The 14,902-nt window shown below is 34.0% G+C and overlaps 1 protein-coding gene and 1 pseudogene across 1 annotated transcript in view; both read left to right on the forward strand.

Moving 5' to 3' along the window:
* LOC141485282 (cyclin-dependent kinase 9-like) overlaps positions 1–14,902 on the forward strand; it is a 332,045-nt pseudogene that overhangs the window by 122,834 nt on the left and 194,309 nt on the right.
* Positions 7,653–14,902, forward strand: part of LOC141485246 (probable cytochrome P450 6a14) — a 43,324-nt gene continuing 36,074 nt past the window's right edge. Inside the window, exon 1 of the mRNA XM_074181573.1 lies at positions 7,653–7,673. The gene's annotated coding sequence lies outside the window, so the exon portion shown is untranslated. The remainder of the gene's footprint in view (positions 7,674–14,902) is intronic.

Genomic DNA, 14,902 nt, shown 5'->3' on the forward strand with positions numbered 1-14,902 from the left:
GAAAGTAGATGTTTCAGGAGGACTTTCTTTCAGTTTGTGTCTGAAAGTTACTTCTTTGCATGATCTACACATCCATGTATAGAGTTACTTATTTTCAAATTAATTACTTCCTTGCTTTCTTTGGAAGATTTCCTCGTCCTTTTTTGTATCAAGATGAAGCAGTAGAAAGCCAAAAACTTTCTTTCCCAAAAATACATCACTCCTAAAAATATAACCCCTTCAATTCAAAGAATAAGTAAAGAATCACTTCACACATAAAAATGATTGTACAAAGTCTTATTACAACGAAAAATCTAGAATTCTTCCAAAGCTTGATATCAATCAGCACATTTATACTCAAAATATTAAAAATAGAAAATGGACTTCCGGTATTGTCATAAAAATTTACAACGACAAGTCTTATCTGGTAAAAATCTCAAACACAATGGTGAGGAGAAATAGAATTTACTCAAGAGCTGCAAAGAAAAAATTTAATGAAAATGTTTCTAAAATCAGATATGATTAGGAGGATTTATTAACCACTATTCATAATAATGAAACAGTGACACATACTGAAAATACCACCACTCGATATGGAAGAGAAATTAAAAGACCAGATTATCTAAATGAAAATAGTCATCATTTGATGAGTGATAGGGGCATAAATAATTTCAATGTTTCAGTACGTCATTTGCAGTTCAATTGGTTTCAATTATGAAATTGAAGGAACTTGAAAGAAATGAATAAAGTAGGTGTATATAGTATACTGTCTTAAGTAAAAAAAATATAAACATTTATGTTAGTATTATGTTAGTAGTTATAATACAGCTTAATCGCTTTATTGTTTTGAACCTAAATTATATAAAAAAAAATATATAAAATTTGGTGTGTACATTTCTGTAAGAACTATTGTAGTAGTTGTATTTATCTCATGTTGAAATAACGATTACCTACCAGGTGGAGTTACAATTGGTGTTTCTGATTTTGTGAATTCTTGAGAAGCAATAGTTCATACGCTTCGAGAACAGATTGAAATAGTGACTTTGTACTACCAGAATGATAAATATAATCATCCAAAAAGAAATGCACAAATATGTTTCAGAATTACTGAACAAATTTATGGAAACTGGATCTATTAACAATAAAATGTGAAATTTGAAAACTCGTTTATATCGTGTTCAGGTAAACTAAAAATTTAAGGAAGGAGTCCTACATGAATCGAGTTGCTCATTTGGAGGTATATATTTCAGGTTTTCAATTGATTTAGAGGTTATCTTTACTTATCTTGTGTTTTGATTCTTGAAGATGTTCATAAATTGTAGATTTTTTGTCCAAACAGACGTGTCAACGAAGCCTTACGTCAAAATTTCTACCGATTTGGCCTGTATACACTACCAACATTCGCCACACTCTATTTTATACATACCAAATTTTTTTCATTCTATTTCGTTTGAGTTTTGCATTAAACAGAGTTACGCATAAATTTTTATTACTTTTGAAACTTGTTGTTATTTTATATTCAGAAGAGTAATTCTGAATATTTTCTGAAAATTTACCTGAGTAGTTGAAGCAACTATACTTATATATATGAATTGTTTTCTTTGCAGCTTAAGTATATATTACTTATGAAAGTTTTATATCTTTTCTAGAAGAGAAACTGGTACCTGATTATTAACTGCAATTTGCAATTTTTAATTCATCCTGGAAAGTCTTTTCAGGTAGAGAAATTGCGAAAGTTCTGTATACCACATACACTAACAATCTGGGAAAACCCATGCAAATAATGTCGCGGGAAATATTCAGGAACAATGTATTTTGATTTGTAGTAGACCACAGTGAATAGATACAATAATCGCCAATAATTAAAAATGATTTATTTGTTTTAAACTTTTTTCTACTATGCTTTAATCATTCTGCTATATATTTTCAACAACTTTTTGATAGCAGCTTTCGTCCCCTCATGTTTGCGATGATATTTGTCATCTCTGGTCAGTTTCAACAGCATAGAACGTTTCGTATTATTTGATATCATTTTTCCTATTCTTTTTGCCAAAATTCTACAAGAAATTGACAGGGCCTGTTGATAATTTCTCTTGCTTAAATTTGAAACCAACACTGTTTTCACTACTTCGTGAATCTGTAGGTATTCGTATTTGTCCACAAGCTCTTTCGTGGCATTGTATTTCCTTTCTGAGTTACTCAATAACTTCTTCAGCTCCTTCACATACTTGATTTTTCTTCCTCCATGTTATCTTGCACTTTGTTGGTAGGACATCCTTGGTAAACCGAATTATAATGATGTTTCACAGAGACATCTCTATTTATTCATTCATTAAGGGCTGTAGAGGGGGTGTGTTGATCATCGGGATCAGGTATAAAGAAATAACAGGTATAATTTACCTCTCAAAAGAAATTTTATACCTCTCCTAGTATCCTGTGATTGGTTACGATCAATCTATCTTTCGAAAAAGGGGTTTCATCTACTTGTTGAAATATTGCTTGCGTTCAGCCCATTTTCAAAAAGAGCAAGAAAAATCCCCCAAATAACTATATACTAGTCGCTTTGCTATCAGTGATATCAAAAATCATTGGGTAAGTCGTAAACCACCATATCATCAAATATTTGGAAGGCTTCAACTCCCTGAGCGATCATCAATATGGCTTTCGGCAACAAAGATCAACTGGCGACCTTCTATCGTATGTCAACCAAATTCGGAATAACGCAATCGATAAACATGGAGAATCAAAGCTGTTGCGCTTGATATTTCTATGGCCTTTGTCCGTGTGTGGCATGAGGGTTTGCTGGTCAATACTTTCACCATCAACGCTGGTTTTCTCAGGGATACATATTGTCTCCAATACTCTTTTTATTGTGTATCAATGATTCATTAGAAAAAAAACAAGAATTCAATATATTGCTTTGCTGATGACAGCACACTTGTCATTCCATTTGAATTCCAGGACATCGGCTACGAAGGCACATCTTCACCGGCAGCAGTAGGTTGCATATTTTATTGGGGATCTAGAAGTGATTTCGAATTGGGATGAAGTAACCGGGTTCAATTCAATGCCACAAAAATTCAGACATTGTTTTTCTCCAAGAAGATGAATGTTTCCGAACCGGATATAATAATATCAGTTCAGACAATTCCCTTTATACTTCGATGAGTTTGTTGGCGGTTAAAGTGTACACCAATATGTCTTGGCACAATCACGTCACTAGAATTGCAAAGGCTGCTTTTCGAAAGCTTGAAACACTGTTCCGAACCAGAAAACAAAGATGTGACATGGTGCTCTGTTGGCATTATTTTTGTTTTTTCTCTATCGATAAATTAAAGTTCAATTTTCCTTTCATTTGACGTGCTGTGCGTGACGATTCATCCATTATCAGCGAATATACAATGTAGTTCTCATCTGAAATGTTGCGTCATCTTTGTTTTTTTGTCGATATTTTCTGTATTCGTTTCCCTTGAATTTCATGTGCTGTACATAATGAATCGACTATCGTTAACGAAGATGCGGCTCAGTGCACTTCTGACATGTTGCGCCATATCATTTTTTTCTTTGTAATAACTCATTCATTTTCACAAATCATAACACATTTTCTACAATGTCACCTTCAATTTTGTATGTTTTATAATTAATATTATTATTATTCGACCCTCATTCTCGAGTTCAATTCCATCTAACACAATCAACCAACGAATATTTGTTTCCTCCATTATGATTTTATTGCTTGAATGATGTATTTTGCCATACCTTGTACACGACATTTTTCTCTTGAATGATATAATTTGAGACACCTTGTACACATTGATGGATCGCACGTCGAAACGTTAAACTGCTACTATTTTTCCTCAAGTGATATGATTCGCCACATTGATGCCACGTTTTTTCTTGATGTATTTTGAAATACCTTCTAGACTCCACTGAATGCCCACTGCTATTTTTTTTCTTCGATCTGATTTTCATTCATCACGTGAATGGTGAGCGAGAGTCACGTGAAGCCCTATAAGGGGTGAAGCCCTACAAGAAGGCCCTAGCGGTGAGGCGATGTCCTAAGGGAGCCCAAGTCTCTCCGATAGTAATCTCATCCTCATCTGCATCGATTACGTCACACGTTTCTCTCTCCCACTCAATAGAGTCTCTCTCTGAAATTTCAACCAACGAAGTGGGCCAGAACTAGCCTTGTTTACATACTGTTTTCAGTTTACCGGTGTTCGCGCGGTAGTTTCTGATTATTCGACTGGAAGACAGTAAAAGTGGAGGAGTGAGAAAAAAATACGTCTGAGGTTGTCATCACTAACATCTCTTCCTGAAACTCTTACCAAGGACGAGACACGTGTGTCTTCGAAGTGGGCAAGAGACACGTGTGATCTTGAAGTGAGCTTCAAAGGTCAGAGGTCGTAAAATCGCCAGAATGAAGCGCCTTGAGTGAAAGCATGGGATTTTGAGCTGAAACACTCGCAGTATAATTACCTTTCATGTGATATGCCCCATATCAAAAATTAACCGTTCTCGAGATATCCATTTGTTTACTGAAAAAATAAGTATTCGCCCCTTGAGGGATTCCCCCATGAAGTTGAAAAGTTTGATATAACACATAAATAGGCTATTATTGATCCAAGAAACAATGACTGATTCAGTAGATATAAAAATAGGCCATACCTCACTGTTTTTAAATAAAATACCCTGTATTTCAGGATAGTTTTGAAATTCCTAGCTGATTTGGATTCATTTTCATGACCCATTCCATATATCAAAAACCAACCGTTCACGAGATATTTCTTTTTTTTTGAAAAAATATAACATGCGTATGTCCACCTCAAACTACGGGCTAGGACATATTCCTTTCAAACAGTCACAGAAAAATTATTAGAGCTATTAATTTGCCATCATGGCTTTCATTGAGGCAGGATTTCACGTGAATAAATATAGAATTGAAAAATATTCATTCCAAAATGAAAATTTTAATGAAGAACTTATAATGATAAAAAAAATTAGAAAAAGCTTCTACGTCTTTATTATTAATATCCAAATTGTTCACGATGATTAGCTGGCCAATTTTTTATAATTTTAATGATTTTTTGGTTAATAGAGCGCGCAATTCTACTATCCCTTCAAAAGTAAGTTTCACCTAGTGCACTATATCTTATTTTCTCAAATTTTTACGGACCGCTTCTTTTTCAGTGCGCATGTAGGTTAACTTTTCAAATCTTTTTCGAACCACTATTTCTATTTTTAGATGATTTCAGCTCAGCACTACCAGATCACGCGGTGGAGCGTCAATAAAGTCAGCACCAAGTGACACTCCTCTCTAATAATATACATTTCATCAACTTCATGAACATTGAGAGCTAAAATAACTTCTCATTGAAGTTATTGCAAATCAGGAAAAAATGCAAAACATTATGCAGAATCCTTTCAAAAATTTAATTTCGACATAAATAAAGTTCTCTCTACAGAAAGAAAAATCATTCCACCAATTGATACAAGCATAACTATTCAATATATACCTATCAGATTACATCTATTTCTCATATAAGAATATTCCAGAATGAGATGTTATTCATTATTCATTGTAGAAATTGAACAATTAAAAATTATTGTTTTTGTTACCAACGTCGAAAATCATAATGAGCTGAGCTGCTCAATGAGAATTTAAAAACCTTTCGAACGTGGTATGACACGCTACCATTCCTCATTTAAAATATTCACAGAGGTAGCTACTACCCCTAGGTTGTTAAAGTGGTAGTTGAATGATTTTATTGAGGAAGTATATTTTCATATATAAAAATTGACTCGTTTCATGATTATTTTTCACAGGGGTAACTAGTAACCCTAGGTTACTAAATGATTCAATCGGAAAAGTGTATTTTCATATATGAAATTTGACTCGAAATATATGAAATATATGAAAATTGCCAACATTGAAGTTTTTTCGAACAGTTTCGTCTGTCACACGAGTTAAGTTATTAATCAGCGGTTCGAAGACACAACCGATTTGGAGAAAGTACCTGCGGTTAACTATTCAGTTGAAAAACGACTTCCTCATAAATTTATGACAGTGAAATTTTGCAATTTGAAAATCTGGGATATTCCAAACAAATAATTTTGCGGGAAATATACCAGACCACAGTTCATACAATAATCATTCATAATTAAATATAATTTTTTTTTTCAATTTTTCCCCACTATGCTTTCATCATTCTGTTATATATTTTCAGTGACATTTTGATAGCAGCTTTCGTTCCTTCATGTTTTTGATGATATTTGTCATCTCTGGTCAGTCAATTGCTTCTCGACTCGTTTGAATTTTTGATACTTTTTATTTAGTTCTGATTATTATTTCATTTTTATTTTTGATTTAGTTCTGAAATTGTAGCTTCCATCTTTTTCAATTGCTCATTTCTGAACTTTCTCTATATAAAATTTTGAGTGGTTTGTTTCAAAAATAGTTTTTACCCATAGTTTGCTGAATATTCTTTCCATATTTTTTCTAGTTAATCGTTGCTCTCGAAGTGTCATTTCTTCAACACTTTTTCTTTGCCCTTTCTCCTTCCTTTCCAGTATTACAATTTTTGTTTTTCTTTGTATTCAGCTAATTTGATGAGATCACTTTCAATTCTTGTCAAGCGAACCTTTTCAGCTTGTCTTTCCTTTTTTAATGCATCTTCCCCAGTCGAATTCGGTTTTTTTAGTAGGCGGCATGATGTTTTGAACTGAAGGAATGCTTACAGTACCATCATCATAATTTTATATTAGCTCACGCATCCACGTTATTTGGCATGTATTTCAAATTTGAACAATACACAACGAACTAACGAATAAAACTGAACACAACCTTTTAAAAAAACAACCATATAGTGATTATTACAGTGTGAAAAACGTGATAAACTTTATCAAGTACATCGCAGATCAAAACAAAATATAAAGTTTCTTGAATTAATGATAATATTTAATGCATTTTCGCTGTAATTGTGACGAGCCAAAGAACTGAAGTTTTGAGGATGATGTAATACCCAGCGAAAGCTATGTATGGTAATATAATTTCTAAATTCGGAAAGAGACAGATTTCTTCAATTCAGATTATTTTTAAACGCCGAAACTGCCTCTCATAAAACGTTAAATTATGGCCAAGGGACCGAGAGTGTTAAGATAAACACTATTCATCGGCTTGAAAAGATGCCCAGTCAGAGATAATTATCAAGTAACTCGATAAGGCATATACATTTCCCATGAATTGAAAGTTTTGAGAACTCATCGAAAGATATTTTTAAGGACCTACGTCGTACGGGGGCAACGATGAAGAGATAACGGTTTGAGAAACGCGAGGGGCGGGAGACTCGTGATTTGATTTTGCTGGCTTTTTGAAAGGAGAAAAGACAGAGGGTTCTGGAAGCTCTTCGCTAAAGGTAGCGGTCTGGGAGTGGTGCGAAAATCTTTGTTTTATGAAGTGGGCCAATCAAGGGCGGTATATTTTGTTATGGGAGATAGTTTTCCTGGGTGGAATCTAATTTTTTATTTTTGAAAACATGCAGTTAGCGTGATTTTGGGTAGTCTTTTATTCTGAAGCGAAAATCGAGCAGTGTAGTGCAAAAGTTTTAAAATAGGGATCGAGTTTGAAGGGTTCTCTTGACGGTCAATCAAGGGCGGTATATTTTGTTTTGGGGTCGAGCAGGAAAAAGGCAGCGGTGAGTTAATTATACATGTTGTGTACTAACCATTCTATGATTTTGGGAAGGAGTTAGCTATAATAAATTTGTATACAGAGTGGACCTAATAATTGCATTATAGATATTTAGCGGTCAGAAATCATCGGTCAAGTTAGAGTATTTCGTCACTCTCGTATATTATAGTAATAATTTCCGGCGAAGGCACGAATATTGAGTTTAATTTTTTTTTTGAGATATATTTATGGTTATTATTTTTTAATTATTTTTTTAATATTTTTATTCATTATTGAATATAGTTTCTTCTGAAGGTTTTAAGCAGGCTTTTATTTCAAAATCTACCATAGTAACCTCGTGGAAGGAAGTGTCTGCGAATTTTTTTTTCAAGATCTTTTCTCTCTGCAACTAAAGACCTCCTCCTAGTGCAGGAGGCGGAATTCAAGCCTCTTTCGGACTTGCCTGACATCCAAAATTTTATGTGGAGAAATTCGCATCTGGTGACAGTAGCTGCCAAATTTTATTTGAATAAACCAAACACGGAACTAGCGAAAGAGTTACTAAGGCTTGATAGACAGTTAATGATGTATTATTTATTGGTGACCCAACTATAAAATCGTAGATGTTTCAGTGGGATACGTATATATAATAATAATAGTAAAACCGTGCCGGATTTACTACAATATGAGTTGTTTCTATCTGAAATTGAGTAATCATATAGAAGAGTTTTCATTATATTAGAATAAAATGAAAAATCTGTAAAGAAATATTTGAATAATAAAAAAATAAAGGAAAACTAGTTGCATCAATCAAATATATATAACCGGGAAACCCGGTTTCGGGTTAACCCTATTATCAGGTATGAAACTAAAATGTGAAATTTCAAAACTCTGTTATATCGGGAGTTTTTAGATAAGACAGAAAGACAGGTCGATAAACGAACCAAGGTGCCAACTATAAAATTCAACACTAAATTATTATTACTCATGAAAACTGTTGTTATTGTGTATTCAGAGAAGTGATTTCGAATAATTTCTGAAAGTTTACCTGATTAGTTGATGCTACTATAATTACATATATTGTGTTATCTGCAGTTTGGTTATAATTCACTTATAAATGTTTCATGAGTTTAACCTGTTATCTTTTCTATAAGAGAATCTGGTACCTGCTTGTTACTGCAATTTGCTTAATTATTTTCAGTCAAAAGAAATTGTACAGTTTGGGAATGTGTTTTTTCTGTAGATTTGAGTTATTATTCAGTGATTCGAAGGCTCAGGCGATTTGAAGAAAGTCGAAAACATTCGCAGGAAAAAATAATATGAAAATACTGATCCGTTATTTTGACTGAAACCGCGATTAACTATTCAGTCACAACATAAAAAACGGCTTCCATATAAATTTATGACAGTATAATTCATGAGAAAATTTCGCTTTTCGAAAATTTGGGGCATCCCAAAAGCCGAAGTTCATGCAAACAATGACCCGGAAAGTATTCAGTGAACAATATACTTTGAATATAGTAGACCAAAGTCTATACAAAAATGAGTGATAATTAAAAATTATTTATTTTTTTACAATGCATTTTCACTATGCTTCAATCATTCTGTCATATATTTTCAGCAACTTTTTGATAGCAGCTTTCGTCCCATCATGTTTGCGATGATATTTTTCATCTCTGGTCAGTTTCATGAGCATGGAACGTTTCGTATTATTGGATATCATTTTTCCTATTCTTTTTTCCAAAATTTTACAAGAAATTAACAGGGCCTGTTGATATTTTCTCTTGCTAAAATTTGAAACCAACACTACTTCCTGAATCTGTAGGAATTCGTATTTGTCCACAAGCTCATTCGTGACTTTGTATTTTCTTTCTGAGTTACTCAATAACTCTTTCAGCTCCTTTACATACTTGATTTTTGATTTTGACTCAGTTTTTGATTTTTCTTCATCCATGTTATCTTGCACTTTGTTGGTCGCGCCTCCCTGGTAAACTGAATGATAATGATGATTCTCAGAGACATCTCCATTTATTCATTCATTAAGGCAGGTCATAATAGCAGGTATAATTTACCTGTCAAAAAAAATTTCATACCTATCCTAGCATTCTGTGATTGGTTACGATCAATCGCTGTACTTTAAAGTACGAACAGTTTGTCATTTGAAATCGTTGTGTGCAACGTCTTTTTTTTTCACTAATATACTTTTAACACATTTGAGAATTCTAAAAAGTCGTCTTGGGTCATCTCAATAACCAAAAATCTAGGACCGCACGATCGGACCAACTGATACCAATCATGGGGATGGCTTATTAAAGTACTGCCTTATTGTTTTTTCTTTTAAATACAGCATAACCACCATCGACTTCTGTGTGTGAGTGTCCAGACAACATGAATTTATGTTCATTTGTGCAAATTCTGGGACACTTTTGCAAAGCTAATGTTAGCATCGCCGTTACATATGAGTTGTTGTTCTTTCCTCGGCACGTATATGAATGCACGTATATATAATTCCATCCCGTAGATTTTGGATATGTTTGAAAATTCATGAAGCTATTGCATTGGCCCCACGAGTTGCAGTAAGTAGCATGTAGCCAAAAGCTTGGTTAGTTTTGTTGTCGTGAATTGTTAAATTGTAGGTCCACACCTGGTGTTTTTTGAAACACAATTGCATTCGACAGAAATGGTGTAGCCAAGCACTGCTGTGGATCCAACGTTGAACATTTTATTTTTTTTTTGCTACTTGTTTATCTCTTGCTTTTTGTTTATAAGTTTCATCGGCTAGAAATAAATAGTATCATCTGTAGCAAGATCTAATTTCAGCTTGAATTTCTCACATTCATCACAAGAATCCCATTTTCTTGGTTTATTCGCTAATCTTAAAGAATGAACATTTTTACTGTAATAGCGATAAGACACTCCATGTTGATATTCTTTTCGGTAAAAGTCATCATTTTCATCGTGAAGTGCGACGGTTGATACCTTCTATCATTTTCTCGTCTCGTGAAATGGCTGTCGTGTGTAGGAAATGACAATAAATGTGTACGAACATTATCCATTATTTCTTTGGAGAATTTGGATGAAGGAGGTGCACATCCCCCCCCCCCGTCAACCATTTATTCAACTCGTTTTCTGAAAAAATATTACTTTGTCAATCTCCTAGTAAACATGAACCATTTGAAAATATGCGTAAACTCATCCCTGGTAAAAAATGTCGAGTAATTCTAAACATCTCTTCCAGTAACAATAAATCATTTCTTTTAAAAAAAGTTCATCGTCGTTCAAAATATCTCACTAATGAACATGAAACCATTCAAAACATGTATAGTCATCCCCGACACACATGTTTTCAAATGTTTTGAAGAAAGCTTACCATCATTCAAAACTCTCTTCGTTTGCGAGATAATTCGACAAGTTTTCTACTTATAGTACTCATCGTTGCACCTTCAAAAATAGATATAGAAAGTACCTACGTACCACTTTCAAACACTGATAAACACCTGAATAAACTTCAACACAAAATTCACGCAACACACGTTAAGCATAACTGATTGTTTACTGCAATTTGCTTAATTATTTTCAGTCAAAGTCAAAGGGAATTAATTGTAAAGTTTGGGAATGTGTTTTTTCTATAGATTTGAGTTATTATTCAGTGATTCGAAGGCTCAGGCGATTTGAAAAAAGTCGAAAACATTCGCAGGAAAAAATAATATGAAAAAACTGATCCGTTGTTTTGACTGAAACTGCGGTTAACTATTCAGTTATAAATTGAAAAAAGACTTCCTCTTAAATTAATACAGGATAATTCATGATAAAATTTTGCTATTCGAAAATTTGGGAAATCTCAAAAGCCGAAGTTCATGCAAACAACGACGCGGGAAATATTCAGTGAACAATATACTTTGAATATAGTAGACCACAGTCCATACAGAAAGCAGTAATGATTGAAAATTATTTATTTTTTACATTTTCTTTTCACTAAGCTCTAATCATTCTGTTATATATTTTCAGCAACTTTTCAATAGCAGCTTTCGTCCCATCATGTTTGCGATGATATTTTTCATCTCTCTTTCCAAAATTTTACAAGAAATTGACAGAGCTTGTTGATATTTTATCCTGCTTAAATTTGAATCCAACATTGTTTTCACTACTTCCTGAATCTGTAGGTATGCGTATTTGCCCACAAGCTCATTCGTTGCTTTGTATTTCTTCTCTGAGTTACTCAATGCCTGTTATTTTGAAGGATTTCATTTTCTGAAATGTGCCTGAAATCACATATTGGCTCGAAGTATTATTAAATGCAAGATGTTTCAAATACGATTTTCAAGTATTCATCGATATTATAAAAAAATGGTTGTATATCAAAATTTGGGAAATACTTTAGATTTTTTATTGAACATCTCCTTGCGATGCGATGGTAGATGACTATATATTTTTTTACCGTTATATATTTCGCCTTTTTCGTTCTTTCATATTATAATTTGCTAGCCTAATTACTTTATTCTCCGTCATATGCATATGTTCCTCAAAAGAATGTGTCAAAATAGTTTTTTCGGGTGTCAACAAACATGTTTCAAGTACAAATACATTTGTTAAAGTGTATATTTACGTGGTAGGAGATCATCATGAAAAATGAGAAACAGAATTTCCTATGTTTTGTTACTACTTGTATTTGTGAATAACGTTACTGCAAATTTTTCTTATGAAGACATTTTCAAGCTATTGTATCAGTTTGTAGTATATGTATAAAATCGAAAAAGGTGAGTGCAGTCAACCTGCTTGAGAATATTTCCATGAAAATCAAGAGATAAATAGATAAGTACTAATCTGATCATTCTCATATTGATTTCAATTTAAGAACCACCGAGAGACAGCTGTTTAAGCCTATTGCGGGCATCGTCAGTACCGGGCAGGCGGTCCTTGATTGGAGACCAAATGTGTTCGAGTCATCTTCATTTACATCAGGTTGGAAACTTTTTCCTTACCCTTTCAACTGAAGTTCGTCAGGAGGACGAATGGTTCATAACTGAGGGTGATTTTGATGGAGACATAAAGGTCAATGACCTCTATGCTGCCCTGGCCTAGGCGATTTGATGCTTTCCTGACTAATGGTTTATCATGAGTTTCCGCTGATTCGAGAACTCTCTGATTCCTTGACTGAATGGACCAGCATCCTGAGAAGTTTGTTTTGTAACCTTTCCAAAGTGGAAAGATTTGACGGAGCTGTTCATCTCTAGGCGCCTGAAGCATACATAATGACAGGCTTGAACATCTTGTTGTATAGTAAACTCTCATTTCTAAGGTTGAGCTTTGAATTTTTATTAACCAGAGGATAGAGTTTTGCTATCCTCATCTTAACTGTGCTCTTGATGTAATCACTGTGATTTGCCCAGGTGAGTCGGCGATCTACCCAAAGACCTAGGTATTTGATTCGCGTTTGCCAATCGATCGTTTGTCATCGGCGTGAAGAAGAACCTCCGCGTGGTCGAACCTCGGAAGGTCGTTCACGTAAAGGTTGTACAGCAGTGGAGACAGTAGGTACAGCTCCCTGAGGCACTCCAGCTTGGATTTTCCTGACAGGAGACAGGGTTTCTTCAACTTGGACCTGAAATATTTTGCCTTTAAAAAAGGACCTAATCCACCGAACCAGACCCAAAACAGATCGAAATCGAGCATTTTGTGTAGCAGGCTTCGTGCCAGACTCGATCAAAGGCTTTCAAAATATCCAGGAGGAAGAGATGGACTGCCTTCCTCTTGTTTAGCTCTGAGATGGAATTGTCGACCAGTCTCAGGGCCTGCAGCTCGATGGAGTGTGCTCTACTGAAGCCGAATTGTTCGTCAGGCAGAACATTTCGGTCTTGTATGCGAAAAGTGATAACAAAAATGAGTGCAAAGGAAATTAAAGTCAGTCTATCTCCAGCTATTTTTTTCAATTCGAGAAACCTCAACATAGCGCAGTCAGTAATTTAAAGTAGTATTTAATAGTAATATAAGTGAATAATAACTGTTCTGATATGAGTGACTTCAGAGGAATGGCTCCCATCGGTTTTTCGGGAAATATTTGCGAAAACTGGAAATTAAGGAGACAAAAATTTGAAAATTATTTAGTTGCCTCGGAAATGGAAATAAATTATGAAAAAATTCAAATAGCCCAACTTCTCCATTATATAGGTGAGGAAGGCTTTGTTGTTTACAATACTTTCCCTTTTGAGAACGTCATCGAAAAAAACAAAATAAGAACTGTACTGGAAATGTTCGAGAAACATTTTTTACCGAAAAAAAATCTTTACTACGAACGAAATAATTTTTTTTCGCGCAAGCAAATGTCTAACGAAACGATGGAACAATTTGTGACGGATCTCAAGACTAAAGCACGTTGCGAGTTTAGCGACTTGAAGGAAAGCCTGATTAAAGCCATTTTCACCTGTGGACTACAAAACCGAAGTCTCGAGGAAAATTACTGCAAGACGATGACATGAATTTATAAAAAGCCGTGAAATTCTGTATATCAGTCGAGAATTCGAAACGATAGTCTAATATCATTTACACAGGATTTCTGTTCATCAGATTCTATGGAAGTCCAGGCATTAAAAAAGTGTAGGAGTTTTAATTCTACCATCAAAGGATAACGTGAGAGCGGACACATCAACAGACAAAATGGACCATATCGTAGAAAGAGAGTTTGCTATCGGTGTGGAAGTTTTCATGGAAGATACGGCATACGATAAAAAGTGTAATGAGTGCGGCTACATTTCGCAAAAATGTGCTTACAAAAAATGTGAATATGGTGGAAGGAGACAATGATGAAAGTAGTAAAAATAAAAATTGTCTATTCATAGAGTCTGTAGATTGTAAAATGTACAAGCTTCATGAATCATGGTTTGCATTCCTGTCAATGAATAATGTAATAATCAAATTCAAACTAGACAGTGGAGTTCAAGTCAATCTGATATCAGTACATAAATTAAATACTATCAATTTCAACCCTGAATTGATAATGATGAACGAAATTCATTTGAAATCATATACAAATAATAATCAACCAATTCTTGGAAAATGTGTTTTGAATTGTAAATACAAAAACAAGTCTTATAGATTGCAATTTTTTGTAGTTGAAATGTGTTATCAATGCATTCTTGTTTTAGAAACATGTGTGGAAATGAATTTGTTAAAACGCATTGACGTTGTAAATAGTCAGGATCAGATATCTGCACAAAACCCATACACAGATTTTTAAATAAATTATAAAGATAGATT

Source organism: Leptinotarsa decemlineata, unplaced genomic scaffold (assembly GCF_025532065.1).
Source record: "Leptinotarsa decemlineata unplaced genomic scaffold, Ldec_3_MD MMD2_tig00026314_RagTag_RagTag, whole genome shotgun sequence".
NCBI lineage: Eukaryota > Metazoa > Arthropoda > Insecta > Coleoptera > Chrysomelidae > Leptinotarsa > Leptinotarsa decemlineata.